Source organism: Cibotium barometz, chromosome 25, assembly GCF_041138505.1.
Source record: "Cibotium barometz isolate CiBa-2024 chromosome 25, ASM4113850v1, whole genome shotgun sequence".
In the NCBI taxonomy this organism is placed as follows: domain Eukaryota; kingdom Viridiplantae; phylum Streptophyta; class Polypodiopsida; order Cyatheales; family Cibotiaceae; genus Cibotium; species Cibotium barometz.
The window spans coordinates 34,012,230-34,037,522 of record NC_141070.1 but is presented as its reverse complement, the minus strand read 5'-3'; positions in this window follow the sequence as shown (position 1 = coordinate 34,037,522).

Genomic DNA, 25,293 nt, shown 5'->3' with positions numbered 1-25,293 from the left:
ATAATGTGGAAAGACGAGAGTTCGATTTAGAAACTGTATTTTGTGACTGTTTGTAAATGACTGTTTTATGTCAAGAATGCTAGGGAAGCATTTTGACCGTCTTATGGATTAAGGTCATGAAGACCTAACTGTTAAAGTTGCAACTGCTGACGGAGAGTCAATGGAGGACGTCTCGCGTAGCAAGGTCGACCGAGGTCTTGACCAGCCTCGGTTCGATTTAAACGGTGAGCTTCCGGTACGGTGGATGAGGGACCAAGGAAGCGGCCTATGAGTGAAGCGCTAGGTCACCTGCGAAGGATCCTAGAGGGTGCTGACCATACGGTGCTCGGGCTCTGGGTCGCCGAAGATACCCACACGTGCGTCGTGGAAGATATTGGAACAAGGAGTAAGAGTTGTTTTGTGAAACCGGGCATGGATCTGGTTGATTGACCTTGCTGGTCTTCAATGGATGAGTCCATGGCTCTTTATATGGATCTGTTGGTTGATCTTGCTGATCTTCAACGAGAGTCCATCTTGATTTTTATAAGTGATTATATTGCCAAGTATTATGGGCTAGGAACTATTGAAAAGGCCCCTGTGTGGACAGGTGGTGAGCGTTCTAGTTGCCAATGATGCCATAGATACTCTGATGAAGGAATGATGGGAAATTATGAATCAACCAAATAAATTGGAAGATTGTGATCAGTGGTACTATGGTTTCATTAAAGGATTGTTTTAAAGTTAGCTGAAGCTAAGAAAAAGGCAATTTCATATTGGGTGTGTAAGTGGTGTGGCTAGTTTTATGTTTGCATGAACTTCCGGCTAGGGGGCCTTGGAACTCTTTTCCTTGGTACCCGGGACAAAACCTAACCAAATTCCAAATTGGATCCCATCACTACAGTGGTTGGGCGGTTGGCTAACCCATGGGATCGGATGGGGTTAGGCTGGACTGATGGATCCATAAATCGAGACTCAACTTTTGTTTTTACGATAGATAAAGTAAATCCCGGATAGAAATTGTTCTATGGATAGGAATCAACGGCTGTGCCTCTTGATGGGGGAAAAAGCGTTGATCCCAATGATCCAAGTGTAAGTTTCTTCCTTGATTTGACCAAGTACCGTTAAAGGTGCAGTCAGATCAGTTGATCCGTAATGATCTTGACTACGTTAGAGTAAAGAGTTATCCTGGTGGAATCGCCCATGCTTTCCGAGTAAAGGAAGTTTTTCCAGTTTCGGTTTTGGACAAACCGACGGATTAGTCTCTTGTCCGGATATCCGTGGGCGAGGCCCCGAGTGTGAGACCCCTACCCACGCATGATGTGCTACTTCCGCTGCTAGTACCCGAATCCGTTGATCGGTGGGGAACAGGGATCTCACAGTTGGTATCAGAGCAGCTTTTGAAAGCTAATAAAGATAATTAAATTCTTATCTGAAATTGGTAATAAGAATTCAGAAACAGCATTTTCATAATGTATTTTCATCCCGTAAGCTTCTTTAATGAAGAAATTTTAATCAAAGAAATTGTTTTTATAGATGGAAGTTCCACATTTATCTGGTATTCTCGACCTCACCCAGTCTCAAGATATGATTGCATTTGCCTTCGAGCATCTCATCTCTTCCGCTTCAACTCAAACAAGCCGAGTAAGACTTGCACGCCATTTCACGGATTTATATTTTCCTACCCCAGTGGAGAGAATACAACATAAGTGGGTTGCAGGGCAATATGTCCACGCCCATTGCAACCGCCGTACAATGCTGTGGCAGAATCTCTCATTGACTATGATCCTGTTAAAGTTGAAAATGGTGCGTGGTGTCATTCTATATCATTCGACACCTCGAAATTTCAGACTTTTATGTCAAATTTATAGACTCCTTAGTCGATTTATCCCTAAGGAGAAAATAATAACTTCCTTCGCAGTTAGAGAACTTATGTAACAGGGCATGACTATGGCCCAGTACCGTCGTCTTATACGTCTCTCGAAGAGATTTTGAATTTTGGAGCCGAGCCACTCTATGTAATGATTGCAACTTGTATATAAATATACAAATGTTTTTTTTACGGACGATCGGATAAAGAAAAATCTATTTATCAGACTTAAGTCATAGATCTCCAATAAGATCAACTGAGGAGCAAATTATGTCAAAAGTTTATCAAGACGCACAAAAAGGTTGTAATTGTTTGATATAATTCATACAAATTGTTAATTCAAATTGAAATTCGTAAATTAGTAATTGGGTCTTCAATTGGAAGTACCGCAATTGTATGGAACCCTGACTTGCTTGAGACCTAGACATGATGGTATTTACCTTATAGTTTCGAGTATCATGACTATCCGTATATACCGAGGGTATAACTGCAGCTCTTTACCGACAGTATATACGAGTAAATCTAAGACTTGAAATTATAAGCGTTAATGCTATCCAGATGATGATTTCGAATGTGGTTGATATGATTTTTAATTCTATTTGAGAATTGATGAATTGAATTGGATTCTGATTGAAAAATGACGATTTTCGAAATTTAGTTGAAATGTAATAAGTTGAGCGAAACCACAATGAGGATGAATGGGACGAGTCCCAGTGATGATATTCATAACTGGAATGATGATAATGATTTCAGCAAATCACTATGAGATTAGTGGATTGTGCTGTCAGATTGCTACTGTTAACACTTGAGACGGTAGATTAAGTTAAGGGATGACAAATTGAGAACTTGCTTAACTAAAATTCCTGTGGAGGAATGTTCAGAAGGAAAATTTTCAGACTAATGGACCATTATCGTGTTAAAGATATGAATGATATGATCTGAATGAATTGTTATTTAATGATGAGTTCTATATAAGGGATGATTATCCCCGTATTCTGTTGGGTTGACCAGAAAGGCATGGCAATGAGTACTCACATAAGTACCCCCACCTTGACTCCCTTATGCATAGGTTGTGGGATAGACCACATAGGTGATTTAGCTTACGAACTTCTTTTATCTCCTCATCTCAAAGTTTTGAATGCCTTCTATAGAAAAATGTGCCAAACCCAAATCATGGAAAGACGGTAAAACTTCAGTGGCAAGTTACCGTTGGCTTCTAAGTTACGCTAGCTCCTTCCTTTATATAAGTCGTAACTTTTACTTGTCGTTCACAGTAATCTTACTTCCATCGATCTCCTTTCTTTCTTAATCTCCTTCATGGCTTGGCAACAAGAATTAGTTTTATCCATGATGATTTCTCACCTTCAAGACGCAAGGGAGTCTGTGAAGAAAGATTTTATAGAGCAGTATGAGCGCTCACTTTTCCCTCAATTGGGAACTTCTGTAGCGCAGACAAAATGGCGGACCTATCAAGACATAACTAGGGTAACACCCTGGGGTCAGCAGCACTTTCATAACAATGTCCGCTTGGCCATGGTTATTGAAGCTTTGGGTTTGGGTCCCCGATACTACTGCGTCATGAGATCAAGGCATCCTGGGTTTTCTGAGCGGGTCTTCTTACTGGCGTGTTTTCTTCCTCATGAGAAGATATGCCTTTACCCCGTTTTTGGCTTGCCTCTCAGAGGTCCTTTTCTTAGAACACCTCATACCACTGAGATAGGCACAGCAATAACCCACAGAATCATTCCCATAGATGAGTTACCTTATACTTGTGCAGCTTGTGAGGACTGCTTTTGTGACCATATGATGGACGGGCTTATGGAAGTGTAAAGAGTTCCTCTATCTTTACTGTATAAGTTCCGAGAATGAATAAAGTTTAAATCTTGTTCGTATTTTGAATCTTGCTCTCTTTAAGACTTATCTTGGTGGTTAATCTTGATTAAAATTTTTCTCTAAGTCTCATATTCGTGCATCTTGCGAAATTATCCCAGTTTGCGAGATGAGGACATCTCGCATTTTTTTAAGTGGGGTAGAATGTAAGATTCCTCCCCCACCCCCTTTTTGATGTCTACTATCTTTCCGTGTAATCAATCCCTCTTTAGAAATATAAAGACCTTGTTTCTATCTGTTTTAGCCTAGAGAGAGAAAAATATTCTAGAGAGAGAATATTCAGATTTTGAATATTTTTGGATAGAAAAATATCTCTTCTAATTCAGATGAGTTCCCCTGAAACAGAAATTCAAAAAGAATTTTCCAATGTGCAATTGGAATTAATTGAAAATAGCTATAAAGAACCTTAGCCTAAGGGTCTAGATTTTCAGAAATCTTTAGACTATGGTCCAATTAAGGTTCCTATGGACCAATAGCATCAATCCATGTGTAGGGAGGAGATAAATCCAACTTGTAAAAAGAAAATACCCAAAAATGAGTAAATGCTCACATGAGGTGAAGAGTTGAAAATGTACAAGGTTTATTAGTAAAAAACTATGAGCAATATTAAAAATATGACATATGTAAGGAAGGGGAATTCTTTAAAGGAGGTGCATATTTCACATAAGATGAAGAGTTGAAAATGTACAAGGATTATTAGTAAAAAACTATGAGCAATATTAAAAATATGACATATGTAAGGAAGGGGAATTCTTTAAAGGAGGTGCATATTTCACATAAGATGAAGAGTTGAAAATGTACAAGGTTTATTAGTAAAAAAACTATGAGCAATATTAAAATGATTCCATTATGACACATATGTAAGGAAGGGGAGTTCTTTAAAGGAGGTGCATATTTCACATGCTTGAATGAGTTTTAAACTCATAAAAATTGAGATATTTCATCTCTCCTCTCTCCTCATTCAAGTCTAGTTCCAAAAAGTTAGCTTAACTGATCTAAAAATGGTCAAATATTGACCAAACTGATTTAGAAAATTCTAGAATCAGTTTGTTTGGTTAGGAGCTCAATTTTTCCTATAAATAGAAGCCTCCCCCTTGTTGAAAAATATATAGTGTTTATGCATCGTTACTCTACTCCACCTAAGCCAGAAACTGTGAATTCATTTAATAATTCACTAGTTTTTGGAGCTTCCCTCTTTCTTCAATCCCCATTAGTGGCTCCATCAACATACTTAACCAATTGATTGGTTGGGGGCCTCTACCGTGAACAAAGAATCAAGCAAGTTGTAAGGTAATTAGTGAATATTGATCTTTCTATAATTTCTCAATGTTTCTCTCTTCTCAACCCCTCTCAAGCTTGAGAAGTTTAATTGGTATGGTTTTTTTTTTTTTAAATGCTATTGAAGTTTGAATAGTAGTGAAGAGTTACATAATGCTATTGAAGTTAATTTTCATTTATGTTTAAATTCTAATGATTTTTATGTAAATTCTCTCTCTCACTCAAGAAATGGTCATACTCATGAACCGTTCTCAATCCAAATCAAGCTTTTCATAAAGCTTTTCCTTAACCCAAGATTAAGCTATGCTTGAGGCCAAATTAATGGCTTTTTTCTATGCTTTTAGTTTATGTATATTAATGATTCAATCCATTATGGATTGATAATCCAATTAGAGATTATTTTAATTATTTTCTTAATGATAAGCATTATCCCTTAGAAAAATTGAGATTTATCAGTCATAGCAGCGGAGCTATGGCAAAATTTTTATAAAAATTATGCATAAAATAATCTCATTCAAAGCATAAAAAGAGGACTTCCTACCATATTCTAGGAATTATCATCCTACATTAATTGAAAGAATTTCATTACAATCATGGAGAAATTGAATTTTCATATTATGCATAATGGATAAATTTTTATATCAAAAGTGTTATTTTTATCATTTTTAATTTTCATGCATAGAAGTATGCATAAAGGAAAATTTTTATATCAAAAGTGTTACCTTTATCATTTTTAATTTTCATGCATAGAAGTATGCATAAAGGAAAATTTTTTATATCAAAAGTGTTACTTTTATCATTTTTAATTTTCATGCATAGAAGTATGCATAAAAGATAATTTTTTTTATTAAAAGTGTTACTTTTACCATTTTTAATTTTCATGCATAGAAGTATGCATAAAGGAAAATTTTTATATCAAAAGTGTTACTTTTATCATTTTTAATTTTCATGCATAGAAGTATGCATAAAGGATAATTTTTTTTAATATCAAAAGTGATACTTTTATCATATTGGATTTCATGTATAGAGGTATGGATAAAAGATGATTATTTTAATGTAAAAAGTGTTACTTTTGTCACAATTGAATTTCATGCATAGAGGTATGCATAAAAGTTGATTATTTTATTATAAAAGTGTAACTTTTATCATAATTGGATTTCATGCATGGAGGTATGCATAAAAGATATTCTTTTTATACTAAAAGTGTAATTTTCATCATAAATGGATTTTATGCATAACTTAGATGCATAAGAGAAATTCTTTTATTCTAAAAGTGTAATTCCTACCAAATTGACTTTATGCATAAGAAGATGCATTTTAAAAAAATGATTTTTAATTCAAAAGTGTCATTCTCATCTAAATTGAATTTATGCATAGGAAGATGCATAAAAGATTGAATTTTAATTCAAAAGTGTCATTTTCATTTAAAATGAATTTATGCATAGGAAGATGCATAAAAGATTGATTTTTCTTCGGAAGTATTAATCTCCTTAAATGGAATTTATGCATAAGTAAATGTGTAAAGAAATCTTATATCAAATATAAGAGTTCTCTTGTATTCTATAAATAGATATGAGATGTGATAGGATGTGATAAGAGGTGTATAAGAGATGATAAGAGGTGATAAGATGAATTAAGATGTGATAAGATGTGTATGGGATGAGGTAAGAAGTGTATGTGATAGGATAAGATGCATATGGGTTGTGATAGGACGAGAATGGATGTGATGTAAAAGATTAGATGTGAAGGCATATGGGGTTACATCAATGGGAATGTGGAAATGGATGTATGTATGTGGATGTGTGGATGTGGAGATGGGAGTATGGATGTATGAATGTGAAAATGGATATATGAACGTGAAAATGGATGTATGCATGAAGATGTATATGCATAGATGTGAATGTGGATATAGATGTAGATGTGGATGTATAGATGTGAATGGGAATGTGGATGTGAATGTGGATGTAGATGTGGATGTAGATGTGGATGTATAGATGTGAATGGGAATGTGGATATGGATGTATGTATGTATGTGGATGTAGATGTGGATGTATAGATGTGAATGGGAATGTGGATGTGGATGTATATGAATGTGGATGTATAGATGTGAATGGAAATGTGGATGTGGATGTATGTATGTATGTGGATGTAGATGTGGATGTATAGATGTGAATGAGAATGTGGATGTGGATGTATGTATGTATGTGGATGTGGATGTATGTATGTATGTGGATGTGGATGTATGAATGAGGACGTGATAATGGATGTATGCATGTAGATGTGGATATATGGATGTGAATATGAATGTGGATGTGGATGTGGATGTATGGATGTGGATATGGATGTGTATGTATGAATGTAGATAAGGGATGTGGATGTATAAATGAGGATGTGAAAATGGAGGTATGCATGTAGATGTGGATGTATGGATGTGAATGTGGATGTGGATGTGGATGTATAAATGAGGATGTGAATGTGGATGTGAATGTGAATGTGGATGTGGATGTGGATGTGGATGTTGGATGTGGATATGTATAAATGAGGATGTGAATGTGGATGTGGATGTGGATATGTATAAATGAGGATGTGAATGTGGATGTGGATGTGGATGTTGGATGTGGATGTATAAATGAGGATGTGAATGTGGATGTGAATGTGGATGTGGATGTGGATGTTGGATGTGGATATGGATGTGTATGTATGAATGTGGATATGGGATGTGGATGTATAAATGAGGATGTGAAAATGGATGTATACATGTAAATGTGGATGTATGGATGTGAAGGTGAATGTGTATGTGAATTAATGTGTCGTCGATATGAGGAAATGGATGAGAATGAGTACACATTGAATGGAATGTGGAATAAGTAATGTGGACTAAGGAGGGATAATGTGGAAAGACGAGAGTTCGATTTAGAAACTGTATTTTGTGACTGTTTGTAAATGACTGTTTTATGTCAAGAATGCTGGGGAAGCATTTTGACCGTCTTATGGATTAAGGTCATGAAGACCTAACTGTTAAAGTTGCAACTGCTGACGGAGAGTCAATGGAGGACGTCTCGCGTAGCAAGGTCGACCGAGGTCTTGACCAGCCTCGGTTCGATTTAAATGGTGAGCTTCCGGTACGGTGGATGAGGGACCAAGGAAGCGGCCTATGAGTGAAGCGCTAGGTCACCTGCGAAGGATCCTAGAGGGTGCTGACCATACAGTGCTCGGGCTCTAGGTCGCCGAAGATACCCACACGTGCGTCGTGGAAGATATTGGAACAAGGAGTAAGAGTTGTTTTGTGAAACCGGGCATGGATCTGGTTGATTGACCTTGTTGGTCTTCAATGGATGAGTCCATGGCTCTTTATATGGATCTGTTGGTTGATCTTGCTGATCTTCAACGAGAGTCCATCTTGATTTTTATAAGTGATTATATTGCCAAGTATTATGGGCTAGGAACTATTGAAAAGGCCCCTGTGTGGACAGGTGGTGAGCGTTCTAGTTGCCAATGATGCCATAGATACTCTGATGAAGGAATGATGGGAAATTATGAATCAACCAAATAAATTGGAAGATTGTGATCAGTGGTACTATGGTTTCATTAAAGGATTGTTTTAAAGTTAGCTGAAGCTAAGAAAAAGGCAATTTCATATTGGGTGTGTAAGTGGTGTGGCTAGTTTTATGTTTGCATGAACTTCCAGCTAGGGGGCCTTGGAACTCTTTTCCTTGGTACCCGGGACAAAACCTAACCAAATTCCAAATTGGATCCCATCACTACAGTGGTTGGGCGGTTGGCTAACCCATGGGATCGGATGGGGTTAGGCTTGGACTGATGGATCCATAAATCGAGACTCAACTTTTGTTTTTACGATAGATAAAGTAAATCCCGGATAGAAATTGTTCTATGGATAGGAATCAACGGCTGTGCCTCTTGATGGGGAAAAAAGCGTTGATCCCAATGATCCAAGTGCAAGTTTCTTCTTTGATTTGACCAAGTACCGTTAAAGGTGCAGTCAGATCAGTTGATCCGTAATGATCTTGACTACGTTAGAGTAAAGAGTTATCCTGGTGGAATTGCCCATGCTTTCCGAGTAAAGGAAGTTTTTCCTGTAAGATCCCTGTTCCCACCGAGCAACGGATTCGGGGTACTGGCAGCGGAAGTAGCGCTTCTCGCGTGGGACAGGGGTCCCACACTCGGGGCCTCGCTCACGGATATCCGGATAAGAGACTAATCCGTCGGTTGTTCCAAAACCGAACCCGGAAAAACTTCCTTTACCGGAAAACACGGGCGATTCCACCAGGATAACTTTTTACTCTAACGTAGTCAAGATCATTTCTGATCGAGATGATCCGATTACATCTATAAGATACTTAGTCAGTTCAAGGAAGAAACTTGCACTTGGATCATTGGGATCAACGCTTTTTTCCCCATTCAAGAGGCACAGCCGTTGATTCCTATCCATAGAACAGTTACTGTCCGGGATTTTTTTTTTTTTTCTATCGTAAAAACAAAAGTTTGAGTCTCGGTTTACGGATCCATCAATCCAGCCTAACCCCATCCAATCCCATGGGTTAGCCAACCGCCCAACCACTGTAGTGATGGGATCCAATTAAAAATTTGGTTAGGTTTTGTCCCGGGTACCAAGGAAAAGAGTTCCAAGGCCCCCTAGCCGGATGTTCATGCAAAATAAAACTAGTCACACCACTCACACACCCAATATGAAATTGCCTTTTTTCCAACCAGATTCAACCAGTTTAAAACAATCCTTTAATAAAACCATAGTATCATTGATCACCATCTTCCAATTTATCCAATTGATTCTTAATTTCCCATCATTCCATCATCAGAGTATCTATGGCATCATTGGTAACTAGAACGCTCAGGAGCCGTTTCGATAGTTCCTAGCCCATAATACTTGGCAATATAATCACTTAACAAGATGGACTCTCGTTGAAGATCAGCAAGATCAACCAACAGATCCATATAAGGAGCCATGGACTCATCCATTGAAGACCAGCAAGGTCAATCAACCAGATCCATGCTCGATTTCAGAAAACAACTCCAACTCTGTTCCAATATCTTCCTCGACGCACGCGTGGGTATCCTAGGCAACCCAGAGCCCGAGCACCGTATGGTCAGCACCCTCTAGGATCCTTCGCAGGTAACCTAGCGCTTCACGCATAGGCCGCTTCCTTGGCCCCTCATCCACCGTACCGGAAGCTCACCATTTTAACCGCACCGAGGCTGGTCAAGACCTCGGCCGACCTTGCTACGCGAGACGTCCTTCATTGACTCCCCGTCAGCAGTTGCAACTTTACCATCACGACTTTAATCACAAGACGGTCAAAATGCTCCCCCCAGCATTCTTGACATAAAACAATCATTTACAAACAGCATTTACAAACAGTATTTACAAACAGTATTTTACAACAGTTTACAACACAATTTCTATTTTAACTTTCATTTTTCCACATTATCCTTTATCAATCTACATTACTTATTCCATATTCCATTTATATGTATACTCATCCCATCACATCATTTCTATCTCATCACTTCAGATTCCCTCACATCGCATATCGTAATATTCACATCCATACATCCACATCTATATGCGTACATTCACATCTACATGCATACATCTACATCTCTATGCATACATCCACATCCACGTTCACATTCACCTCCATACATCTACATCTACATGTATACATCCACATCTCCATTCACATCTACATCTATACATCTACATCTACATGCATCCATCCACCTCCACATCCACATCTACATCTATACATCTACATCTACATGCATACATCCATATCTCCATTCCCATCTACATCTATACATCTACATCTACATGCATCCATCTACCTCCACATCTACATCTACATCTATACATCTACATCTACATGTATACATCCACCTCCACATCCACATCCGTATCTATACATCTACATCTACATGTATACATCCACATCCACATCTATACATCTACATCTACATGCATACATCCACATCTCCATTCACATCTACATCTATACATCTACATCTACATGCATCCATCCACCTCCATATCCACATCTACATCTATACATCTACATCTACATGCAAACATCCACATCTCCATGCATGATAAAATTCTTTTAATTAATCTAGGATGATAGTTCCTAGAATATGGTAGAAAGTCCTCTTTTTATGCTTTGAATGAATTTATTTTATGCGTAATTTCTATAAAAATTTTGCCATAGCTCCGCTACTATGACTGATAAATCTCAATTTTTTTCTAAGGGATAAAGCTCTTTATTAAAGAAATAATTAGAATGGTCTCTAACTGGATCATCAATCCATAATGGTCTCTAATTGGATCATTAAGAAAACAATTAGAATGGTCTCTAATTGGATCATCAATCCATAATGGTCTCTAATTGGATCATTAAGAAAACAATTAGAATGGTCTCTAATTGGATCATCAATCCATAATGGTCTCTAATTGGATCATTAAGAAAACAATTAGAATGGTCTCTAATTGGATCATCAATCCATAATGGTCTCTAATTGGATCATTAAGAAAACAATTAGAATGGTCTCTAATTGGATCATCAATCCATAATGGTCTCTAATTGGATCATTAAGAAAACAATTAGAATGGTCTCTAATTGGGTCATCAATCCATAATGGATTGAATCATCAATGTGCATAAACTAAAAGCATAGCAAAAAGCCATTAATTTGGCCTCAAGAATAGCTTAATCTTGGATTAAGGAAAAGCTTTATGAAAAGCTTCATTTGGATTGAGAATGGGTCATGAGTATGACCATTTCTTGAGTGAGAGAGAGAAATTATAAAAACCATTAGAATTTAAATATAAGTGGAAATTAACTTCTATAGCATTTATTAAATTATGTAACTCTTCACTACTATTCACCAATTAACTTCATTAGCATTTAAAAAAAACCATACCAATTAAACTTCTCAAGCTTGAGAGGGGTTGAGAAGAGAGAATCATTGAGAAATCATAGAAAAGATCGAAATTCAATATACTTACCTTATGATTTGCTTGATTCTTTATTCACGGTAGAGGCCCCCAACCAATCAATTGGTTTAGTATGTTGATGGAGCCACCAATGGAGATTAAAGAAAGAGAGAGGTATCAAAAACTAGTGAATTATTAAAGAATTCACAGTTCTTGGCTTAGGTAGAGTAGAGTAACAAGGCATAAGACACTATATATTTTAGCTTAGGTGGAGTAGAGTAACAAAGCATAAGACTCTATCTAATTTGGCTTAGGTGGAGTAGAGTAACAAAGCATAAGAGACTATATATTTTGGCTTAAGTGGAGTAGAGTAACAAAGCATAAGAGACTATATATTTTGGCTTAAGTGGAGTAGAGTAACAAAGCATAAGAGACTATGTTTTTTTCAACAAGGGGAGGCTTCTATTTATAGGAAAATTTGAGCTCCTAACCAAACAAACTGATTCTAGAATTTTCTAAGTCAGTTTGGTCACTTTTTGACCATTTTTAGGTCAGTTAAGCTAACTTTCTGGAACTAGACTTGAATGAGGAGAGAGGAGAGATGAAATATCTCAATTTTTATGAGTTTAAAACTCATTCAAGCATGTGAAATATGCACCTCCTTTAAAGAATTCCCCTTCCTTACATATGTGTCAAAATTGTATTGCTCATAGTTTTTTACTAATAAACCTTGTACATTTTCAACTCTTCATCTTATGTGAAATATGCACCTCCTTTAAAGAACTCCTCTTCCTTACATATGTGTCATAGTTTTTTTACTAATAAGCCTTGTACATTTTCAACTCTTCATCTTATGTGAAATATGCACCTCCTTTAAAGAACTCCCCTTCCTTACATATGTGTTTATTTACTAATAAACCTTGTACATTTTCAACTCTTCATCTTATGTGAAATATGCACCTCCTTTAAAGAACTCCTCTTCCTTACATATGAGTTTATTTACTAATAAACCTTGTACATTTTCAACTCTTCATCTTATGTGAGCATTTACTCATTTTTGGGTATCTTCTTTTACAATTTGGATTTATCTCCTCCCTACACATGGATTGATGCTATTGGCCCATAGAAACCTTAATTGGACCATAGTCTAAAGATTTCTGAAAATCTAGGCCCTTAGACTAAGGTTCTTTATACCTATTTCCAATTAATTCCAATTGCACATTGGAAATTTCTTTTTGAATTTCTGTTTCAGGGGAACTTATTTTAATAAGATGAGTTATTTTTCTATCCAAAAATATTCATAATCTGAATATTCTCTCTCTAGAATATTTTCTCTCTCTAGGTTAAAACAATTAGAAACAAGGTCTTTATATTTCTGAAGAGGGATTGATTATGGGGAAAGATACTAGACATCAAAAAGGGGGTTGGGGGAGGAATCTTACATTCTACCCCACTTAAAAAACGCGAGATGTCCTCATCTCGCAACTTGGGATAATTTCGCAAGATGCACGAATATGAGACTTAGAGAAAATTTTTAATCAAGATTAACCACCAAGAAAAGTCTTAAAGAGAGCAAGATTCAAAATAAGAACAAGATTTAAACTTTACTCATTCACGGGACTTATACAGTAAAGATAGAAGAACTCTTTACACTTCCATAAGCCCATCCATCATATGGTCACAAAAGCAGTCCTCACAAGCTGCACAAGTATAGGGTAACTCATCTATGGGAATGATTCTGCTGGTTATTGCCGCACCTATCTCAGTGGTATGAGGTGATCTAACAAAAGGACCTCTGAGAGGCAAGCCAAAAACGGGGTAAAGGCATATCTTCTCATGAGGAAGAAAACATGCCAGTAAAAAGACCCGCTCAGAAAACCCAAGATGCCTTGATCTCATGACACAGTAGTATCGGGGACCCAAACCCAAAGCTTCAATAACCATGGCCAAGCGGACATTGTTACGAAAGTGTTGCTGACCCCAGGGTGTTACCCTAGTTATGTTTTGATAGGTCCGCCATTTGGTCTGCGCTACAGAAGTTCCTAGGTGAGGAAAAAGTGAGCGCTCATACTGTTCTATAAAGTCTTTCTTCACAGACTCTCTTGCGTCTTGAAGGTGAGAAATCATCAGGGATAAAACTAATTCCTGTTGCCAAGCCATGAAGGAGATTAAGAAAGAAAGGAGATTGATGGGAGTAAGATTACTGTGAGCGACAAGTAAAAGTTACGACTTATATAAAGGAAGGAGCTAGCGTAACCTAGAAGCCAACGGTAGCTTGCCACTGAAGTTTTACCGTCTTTCCATGATTTGTGTTTGACACATTTCTCTATAGAAGGCATTAAGAATTTTGAGATGAGGAGATAAAAGAAACTTGTAGGCTAAGTCACCTACTTTCATTGAATTCAGATATAAGGATCACAATATCTGGGGGATAACTTCTTATACTCCCCAAGAGATAAAGAACTTCTTTTGGGCCATACTCGAATGAAAACCAAAACCTTGGTATCCAAAACACCGATTCTCACTTCTAAACTCATTGTTCTAAATCCTTAAATTAGGCGTGACTCCTGAGAAGTATTTTAGGAAAAGGGTATTCCTTTTTTGAACAGAAACTTTCTTTTTTTTTAGAGAGGGAATAATTATAAGATCCGAAAGGGGATTCTTACTCCTATATACCTCGAAGGCTGGGGAGGAATCTTACATCCTACCCCACTTAAAAAGTGCGAGATGTCCTCATCTCGCAAGGTAGAGGACAGCTCTTATTCTTAAGATCCAATTTTATTCTGGGGTTCCTTATATTCTGGTCAACCCAACAGAACACTGGGATAATTATCCCTTATATAGAACTCATCATTAAATAACAATTCATTCAGATCATATCATTCATATCTTTAACATGATAAGGTCCATTAGACCGAAAAGTTTCCTTCGGAACATTCCTCCACGGAAATTTCAGTTAAGCAAGTTCTCAATTTGATATCCCTTAACTTGATCTACCGGTCAAGTATTAACAGTAGCAATCTGACAGCACAACCCACTAATCTCATAGTGATTTGCTGAATTCGTTATCATCATTCTAGTTATGAATATCATCACAAGGACTCGTCCCATTTCCCCTCATTGTGGTTTCATTATATTTCAACTAATTTTTAAAAATCAACATTTTTCAATTAGCATTTTCAATCAGAATCCAAATCAATTCATTCATTCTCAAACAGAATTAAAAATCATATCAATCACATTCGAAATCATCATCTAGATAGCATTAACACTTATAATTTCAAGTCTTAGATTTACTCCTATATACTGTCAGTAAAGAGCTGCAGTATACTCTCGGTATATACGCGTAGTCACGGCCCTTGGAATTATAAGGTAAATAATATCATGTCTACGCCTCAAGCAAGTCAGGGATTCTATATAATCGCGGTACTTCTATCTGGAGAACCAAGTACCAAATTATGAATTTCAGTTTGAATATCAAATTGTATGAATTATATCACACAATTATAACCTTTTTGTGTTTCTTGATAAATTTTTGACATATTTGTCTTCTCAGTTGATCTTTATTAACCAAATGCTCTGATACCAACTGTAAGATCCCTGTTCCCACCGAGCAACGGATTCGGGGTACTGGCAGCGGAAGTAGCGCTTCTCGCGTGGGACAGGGGTCCCACACTCGGGGCCTCGCTCACGGATATCCGGATAAGAGACTAATCCGTCGGTTGTTCCAAAACCGAACCCGGAAAAACTTCCTTTACCGGAAAGCACGGGCGATTCCACCAGGATAACTTTTTACTCTAACGTAGTCAAGATCATTTCTGATCGAGATGATCCGATTACATCTATAAGATACTTAGTCAGTTCAAGGAAGAAACTTGCACTTGGATCATTGGGATCAACGCTTTTTTCCCCATTCAAGAGGCACAGCCGTTGATTCCTATCCATAGAACAGTTACTGTCCGGGATTTTTTTTTTTTTTTCTATCGTAAAAACAAAAGTTTGAGTCTCGGTTTACGGATCCATCAATCCAGCCTAACCCCATCCAATCCCATGGGTTAGCCAACTGCCCAACAACTGTAGTGATGGGATCCAATTAAAAATTTGGTTAGGTTTTGTCCCGAGTACCAAGGAAAAGAGTTCCAAGGCCCCCTAGCCGGATGTTCATGCAAAATAAAACTAGTCACACCACTCACACACCCAATATGAAATTGCCTTTTTTCCAACCAGATTCAACCAGTTTAAAACAATCCTTTAATAAAACCATAGTATCATTGATCACCATCTTCCAATTTATCCAATTGATTCTTAATTTCCCATCATTCCATCATCAGAGTATCTATGGCATCATTGGTAACTAGAACGCTCAGGAGCCGTTTCGATAGTTCCTAGCCCATAATACTTGGCAATATAATCACTTAACAAGATGGACTCTCGTTGAAGATCAGCAAGATCAACCAACAGATCCATATAAGGAGCCATGGACTCATCCATTGAAGACCAGCAAGGTCAATCAACCAGATCCATGCTCGATTTCAGAAAACAACTCCAACTCTGTTCCAATATCTTCCTCGACGCACGCGTGGGTATCCTAGGCAACCCAGAGCCCGAGCACCGTATGGTCAGCACCCTCTAGGATCCTTCGCAGGTAACCTAGCGCTTCACGCATAGGCCGCTTCCTTGGCCCCTCATCCACCGTACCGGAAGCTCACCATTTTAACCGCACCGAGGCTGGTCAAGACCTCGGCCGACCTTGCTACGCGAGACGTCCTTCATTGACTCCCCGTCAGCAGTTGCAACTTTACCATCACGACTTTAATCACAAGACGGTCAAAATGCTCCCCCCAGCATTCTTGACATAAAACAATCATTTACAAACAGCATTTACAAACAGTATTTACAAACAGTATTTTACAACAGTTTACAACACAATTTCTATTTTAACTTTCATTTTTCCACATTATCCTTTATCAATCTACATTACTTATTCCATATTCCATTTATATGTATACTCATCCCATCACATCATTTCTATCTCATCACTTCAGATTCCCTCACATCGCATATCGTAATATTCACATCCATACATCCACATCTATATGCGTACATTCACATCTACATGCATACATCTACATCTCTATGCATACATCCACATCCACGTTCACATTCACCTCCATACATCTACATCTACATGTATACATCCACATCTCCATTCACATCTACATCTATACATCTACATCTACATGCATCCATCCACCTCCACATCCACATCTACATCTATACATCTACATCTACATGCATACATCCATATCTCCATTCCCATCTACATCTATACATCTACATCTACATGCATCCATCTACCTCCACATCCACATCTACATCTATACATCTACATCTACATGTATACATCCACCTCCACATCCACATCCGTATCTATACATCTACATCTACATGTATACATCCACATCCACATCTATACATCTACATCTACATGCATACATCCACATCTCCATTCACATCTACATCTATACATCTACATCTACATGCATCCATCCACCTCCATATCCACATCTACATCTATACATCTACATCTACATGCAAACATCCACATCTCCATGCATGATAAAATTCTTTTAATTAATCTAGGATGATAGTTCCTAGAATATGGTAGAAAGTCCTCTTTTTATGCTTTGAATGAATTTATTTTATGCGTAATTTCTATAAAAATTTTGCCATAGCTCCGCTACTATGACTGATAAATCTCAATTTTTTTCTAAGGGATAAAGCTCTTTATTAAAGAAATAATTAGAATGGTCTCTAACTGGATCATCAATCCATAATGGTCTCTAATTGGATCATTAAGAAAACAATTAGAATGGTCTCTAATTGGATCATCAATCCATAATGGTCTCTAATTGGATCATTAAGAAAACAATTAGAATGGTCTCTAATTGGATCATCAATCCATAATGGTCTCTAATTGGATCATTAAGAAAACAATTAGAATGGTCTCTAATTGGATCATCAATCCATAATGGTCTCTAATTGGATCATTAAGAAAACAATTAGAATGGTCTCTAATTGGATCATCAATCCATAATGGTCTCTAATTGGATCATTAAGAAAACAATTAGAATGGTCTCTAATTGGGTCATCAATCCATAATGGATTGAATCATCAATGTGCATAAACTAAAAGCATAGCAAAAAGCCATTAATTTGGCCTCAAGAATAGCTTAATCTTGGATTAAGGAAAAGCTTTATGAAAAGCTTCATTTGTGTGAGGTCCCCCTGTTCCCACCGAGCAACGGATTCGGGTACTAGCAGCGGAAGTAGCACTTCTCGCGCGGGACAGGGGTCCCACACTCGGTGCCTCGTCCACGGATATCCGGACAAGAGACTAATCCGTCGGTTTTTCCAAAACCAAACCCGGAAAAAACTTCCCTTACCGGAAAGCACGGGCGATTCCACCAGGATTATTTTTTTTCTCTAACGAAGACAAGATCATTTCTGATCAAGCTGATCCAATTGTATCTTCAAGATACTAGATCAGATCAAGGAAGAAACTTGCACTTGGATCATTGGGATCAACGCTTTTTTCCCCATTCAAGAGGCACAGCCGTTGATTCCTATCCATAGAACAATTACTGTCCGGGATTTACTTTATCTATCGTATTAACAAAAGTTGAGTCTCGATTTACGGATCCATCAGTCCAGCCTAACCCCATCCAATCCCATGGGTTAGCCAACCGCCCAACCACTGTAGTGATGGGATCCAATTTGGAATTTGGTTAGGTTTTGTCCCGGGTACCAAGGAAAAGAGTTCCAAGGCCCCCTAGCCGGAATTTCATGCAAACATAAAACTAGCCACACCACTTACACACCCAATATGAAAATTGCCTTTTTCTTAGCATCAGCTAACTTTAAAACAATCCTTTAATGAAACCATAGTACCACTGATCACAATCTCCCAATTTATCCCGTTGATTCATAATTTCCCATCATTCCTTCATCAGAGTATCTATGGCATCATTGGCAACTAGAACGCTCACCACCTGTCCACACAGGGGCCGTTTCAATAGTTCCTAGCCCATAATACTCAACAATATAATCACTTATCAAGATGGACTCTCGTTGAAGATCAGCAAGATCAACCAACAGATCCATATAAAAGAGCCATGGACTCATCCGTTGAGGACCAGCAAGGTCAGTCAACCAGATCCATGCCCGGTTCCAGAAAACAACTCTTACTCCTTGTTCCAATATCTTCCTCGACGCACGCGTGGGTATCCTAGGCGACCCAGAGCCCGAGCACCGTATGGTCAGCACCCTCTAGGATCCTTCGCAGGTGACCTAGCGCTTCACTCATAGGCCGCTTCCTTGGTCCCTCATCCACCGTACCGGAAGCTCACCATTTTAATCGAACCGAGGCTGGTCAAGACCTCGGCCGACCTTGCTACGTGAGACGTCCTCCATTGACTCTCCGTCAGCAGTTGCAACTTTATCAGTTAGGTCTCCACGACCTTAATCACAAGACGGTCAAAATGCTTTCCCAGCATTCTTGACATAAAACGGCCATTTACAAACAGCATTTATAAACAGTTTACAAATACAATTTCTATGTTAACTCTCATTTTTCCACATTATCCCTCATACAATCCACATTACTTATTCCACATTTCATTTATATGTGTACTCATCCAATCACATCATTTTCCATCTCTTCACTTCAGATTCCTTCACGTCACATATCATATATTCACATCCATATCCACATCCATACATCCACATCCACATCCACATTCACATCCATACATCCACATCTACATGCTTATCTCCATTTTCACATCCTCATTTATACATCCACATCCCATATCCACATTCATACATACACATCCATATCCACATCCATATCCGCATTCATACATACACATCCATATCCACATCCACATGCATACATTCATTATCACGTCCTCATTCATACATCCACATCCACATACATACATACATCCACATCCACATTCCCATTCACATCTATACATCCATATCTACATGCACATTCACATCCATACATCCACATCTATATCCTCATTCACATCCATACATCCACATTCATGTATCTACATCTACATGCATACATCTATACATACACATCCACATTTACATCCATGCATCCACATCCACATCCACATCCTCATTCACATCCATACATCCACATTCATACATCCTCATCCACATCCACATTCACATCCATACATCCACATCTACATGCTTATCTCCATTTTCACATCCTCATTTATACATCCACATCCCATATCCACATTCATACATATACATCCATATCCACATCCACATGCATACATACATCCACGTCCACATTCTCATTCACATATATACATCCATATCTACATGCACATTCACATCCATACATCCACATCTATATCCTCATTCACATCCATACATCCACATTCATGCATCCACATCTACATGCTTATCTCCATTTTCACATCCTCATTTATACATCCACATCCCATATCCACATTCATACATATACATCCATATCCACATCCACATGCATACATACATCCACATCCACATTCTCATTCACATATATACATCCATATCTACATGCACATTCACATCCATACATCCACATCTATATCCTCATTCACATCCATACATCCACATTCATGCATCCACATCTACATGCTTATCTCCATTTTCACATCCTCATTTATACATCCACATCCCATATCCACATTCATACATATACATCCATATCCACATCCACATGCATACATACATCCACATCCACATTCTCATTCACATATATACATCCATATCTACATGCACATTCACATCCATACATCCACATCTATATCCTCATTCACATCCATACATCCACATTCATGCATCCACATCTACATGCTTATCTCCATTTTCACATCCTCATTTATACATCCACATCCCATATCCACATTCATACATACACATCCATATCCACATCCACATGCATACATACATCCACATCCACATTCCCATTCACATATATACATCCATATCTACATGCACATTCACATCCATACATCCACATCTATATGCTCATTCACATCCATACATCCACATTCATGCATCCACATCTACATGCATACATCCATACATCCACATCCACATTTACATCCATGCATCCACACCTACATCCTCATTCACATCCATACATCCACATTCATACATCCATACATCCACATTCATACATCCACATCTACATCCACATTCACATCCATACATCCACATCTACATGCTTCTTATCATATCTTATCACTTCCCATATCTTTTATGCATACCTCTATGCATGAAATTCAATTTTTCTAAAAGTAACACTTTTATAATAGAATATTCAACTTTTATGCATACCTCTATGCATGAAATCCAATATGATAAAAGTAACACTTTTGATATTAAAAAAATTATCCTTTATGCATACTTCTATGCATGAAAATTAAAATGATAAAAGTAACACTTTTGATATAAAAATTTTTCTTTATGCATACTTCTATGCATGAAAATTAAAAATGATAAAAGTAACACTTTTAATATAAAAAAATTATCCTTTATGCATACTTCTATGCATGAAAATTAAAAATGATAAAAGTAACACTTTTGATATAAAAAATTTTCCTTTATGCATACTTCTATGTATGAAAATTAAAAATGATAAAATTAACACTTTTAATATAAAAAAATTATCCTTTATGCATGATATTAAAATTCAATTTCTCCATGATTATAATGAAATTCTTTCAATTAATCTAGGATGATAATTCCTAGAATATGGTAGGAAGTCCTCTTTTTATGCTTTGAATGAAATTATTTTATGCATAATTTTTATAAAAATTTTGCCATAGCTCCGCTGCTATGACTGATAAATCTCAATTTTTTCTAAGGGATAAAGCTTATCATTAAGAAAATAATTAAAATGATCTCTAATTGGATCATTAATCTATAATGGATTGAATCATCAATATGCATAAACTAAAAGCATAGGAAAAAGCCATTAATTTGGCCTCAAGCATAGCTTAATCTTGGATTAAGGAAAAGCTTTATGAAAAGCTTCATGTGGATTGAGAATGGGTCATGAGTATGACCATTTCTTGAGTGAGAGAGAGAAATTACATAAAAACCATTAGAATTTAAACATAAATAAAAATTAACTTCAATAGCATTTATTAAATTATGTAACTCTTCACTACTATTCACCAATTAACTTTAATAGCATTTAAAAAAATCATACCAATTAAGCTTCTCAAGCTTGAGAGGGGTTGAGAAGAGAGAAACATTGAGAAATTATAGAAAAGAGCAATATTCACTAATTACCTTACAAATTGCTTGATTCTTTGTTCACGGTAGAGGCCCCCAACCAATCAATTGGTTAAGTATGTTGATGGAGCCACTAATGGGGATTGAAGAAAGAGGGAAGCTCCAAAAACTAGTGAATTATTAAATGAATTCACAGTTCTTGGCTTAGGTGGAGTAGAGTAACGATGCATAAACACTATATATTTTTCAACAAGGGGGAGGCTTCTATTTATAGGAAAAATTGAGCTCCTAACCAAACAAACTGATTCTAGAATTTTCCAAATCAGTTTGGTCAATATTTGACCATTTTTAGGTCAGTTAAGCTAACTTTTTGGAACTAGACTTAAATGAGGAGAGAGGAGAGATGAAATATCTCAATTTTTATGAGTTTAAAACTCATTCAAGCATGTGAAATATGCACCTCCTTTAAAGAATTCCCCTTCCTTACATATGTCATATTTTTAATATTGCTCATAGTTTTTTACTAATAAACCTTGTACATTTTCAACTCTTCATCTTATGTGAAATATGCACCTCCTTTAAAGAACTCCCCTTCCTTACATATGTCATACTTTTAATATTGCTCATAATTTTTTTCTAATAAACCTTGTACATTTTCAACTCTTCATCTTATGTGAGCATTTAAGGGACTCCCCTTCCTTACATATGTGTCATAATAAAATCATTATTCCCAAAATATCTCATATTTTTAATATTGCTCATAGTTTTTTACTAATAAACCTTGTACATTTTCAACTCTTCACCTTATGTGAGCATTTACTCATTTTTGGGTATCTTCTTTTTACAAATTTGGATTTATCTCTTCCCTACACATGGATTGATGCTATTGGCCCATAGGAACCTTAATTGGACCATAGTCTAAAGATTTTTGAAAATCTAGACCCTTAGACTAAGGTTCTTTATACCTATTTCCAATTAATTCCAATTGCACATTGGAAAATTCTTTTTGAATTTCTGTTTCAGGGGAACTCATCTGAATTATAAGAGATATTTTTCTATCCAAAAATATTCAAAATCTGAATATTCTCTCTCTAGAATATTTTCTCTCTCTAGGCTAAAATAGTTAGAAACAAGGTCTTTATATTTCTGAAGAGGGATTGATTACAGGGGAAGATACTAGACATCAAAAAGGGGTTGGGAGAGGAATCTTACATTCTACCCCACTTAAAAAACGCGAGATGCCCTCATCTCGCAAACTGGGGTAATTTCGCAAGATTCACGAATATGAGACTTAGAGAAAAATTTTAATCAAGATTAACCACCAAGATAAGTCTTAAAGAGAGCAAGATTCAAAATACGAACAAGATTTAAACTTTATTCATTCTCGGAACTTATACAGTAAAGATAGAGGAACTCTTTACACTTCCATAAGCCCGTCCATCATATGGTCACAAAAGCAGTCCTCACAAGCTGCACAAGTATAAGGTAACTCATCTATGGGAATGATTCTGTGGGTTATTGCTGCGCCTATCTCAGTGGTATGAGGTGTTCTAACAAAAGGACCTCTGAGAGGCAAGCCAAAAACGGGGTAAAGGCATATCTTCTCATGAGGAAGAAAACACGCCAGTAAGAAGACCCGCTCAGAAAACCCAGGATGCCTTGATCTCATGACGCAGTAGTATCGGGGACCCAAACCCAAGGCTTCGATAACCATGGCCAAGCGGACATTGTTACGAAAGTGCTGCTGACCCCAGGGTGTTACCCTAGTTATGTCTTGATAGGTCCGCCATTTGGTCTGCGCTACAGAAGTTCCTAGGTGAGGAAAAAGTGAGCGCTCATACTGTTCTATAAAATCCTTCTTCACAGACTCACTTGCGTCTTGAAGGTGAGGAATCATTATGGATAAAACTAATTCTTGTTGCCAAGCCATGAAGGAGATTAAGAAAGAAAGGAGATCGATGGGAGTAAGATTACTGTGAACGACAAGTAAAAGTTACGACTTATATAAAGGAAGGAGCTAGCGTAACTTAGAAGCTAACGGTAACTTGCCACTGAAGTTTTACCGTCTTTCCATGATTTGGGTTTGGCACATATTTCTATGAAATACATTAAGAACTTTGAGATGAGGAGGTAAAAGAAGCTTGTAGGCTAAGTCACCTACTTTCATTGAATTCAGATATAAGGCTCACAATATCTGGGAGATAAGTTCTTATACTCCCCAAGAGATAAAGAACTTCTTTTGGGCCGTACTCAAATGAAAACCAAAACCTTGGTATCCAAAACATCGATTTTCACTTCTGAACTCATTGTTCTGAATCCTTAAAACAGCGTGACTCCTGAGAAGTATTCTAGGAAAAGGGTCTTCCTTTTTTTTTTAAAACAGAATCTTTCTTTTATTTTAGAGAGGGAATAATTATAAGATCAAAAAGGGAGATTCTTACTCCTATATACCTCAAAGGCAGGGGAGGAATCTTACATTCTACCCCACTTAAAAAAGTGCGAGATGTCCTCATCTCGCCAAGTAGAGGACAACTCTTTTTCTTAAGATCCAATTTATTCTAGGGTTCCTTATATTCTGGTCAACCCAACAGAATACAGGGATAAATATCCCTTATACAGAACTCATCATTAAATAACAATTCATTTTAGATCATATCATTCATATCTTTAACACGATAATGGTCCATTAGATCGAAAATTTTTCTTTCTGAACATTCCTCCACGGGAATTTCAGTCAAGCAAGTTTTCAATTTGTCATCCCTTAACTTGATATACCAAGTCAAGTGTTAACAGTAGCACTTTGACAGCACAATCCACTAATCTCATAGTGATTTGCTGAAATCACTATCATCATTCCAGTTATGAATATCATCACAGGGACTCGTCCCATTCATCCTCATTGAGGTTTCGCTCAGCTTATTACACTTCAACCAATTTTGAGGGATCATCATTTTTCAATCAGAATCCAAATCAATTCATCAATTCTCAAACAAAATTAAAAAT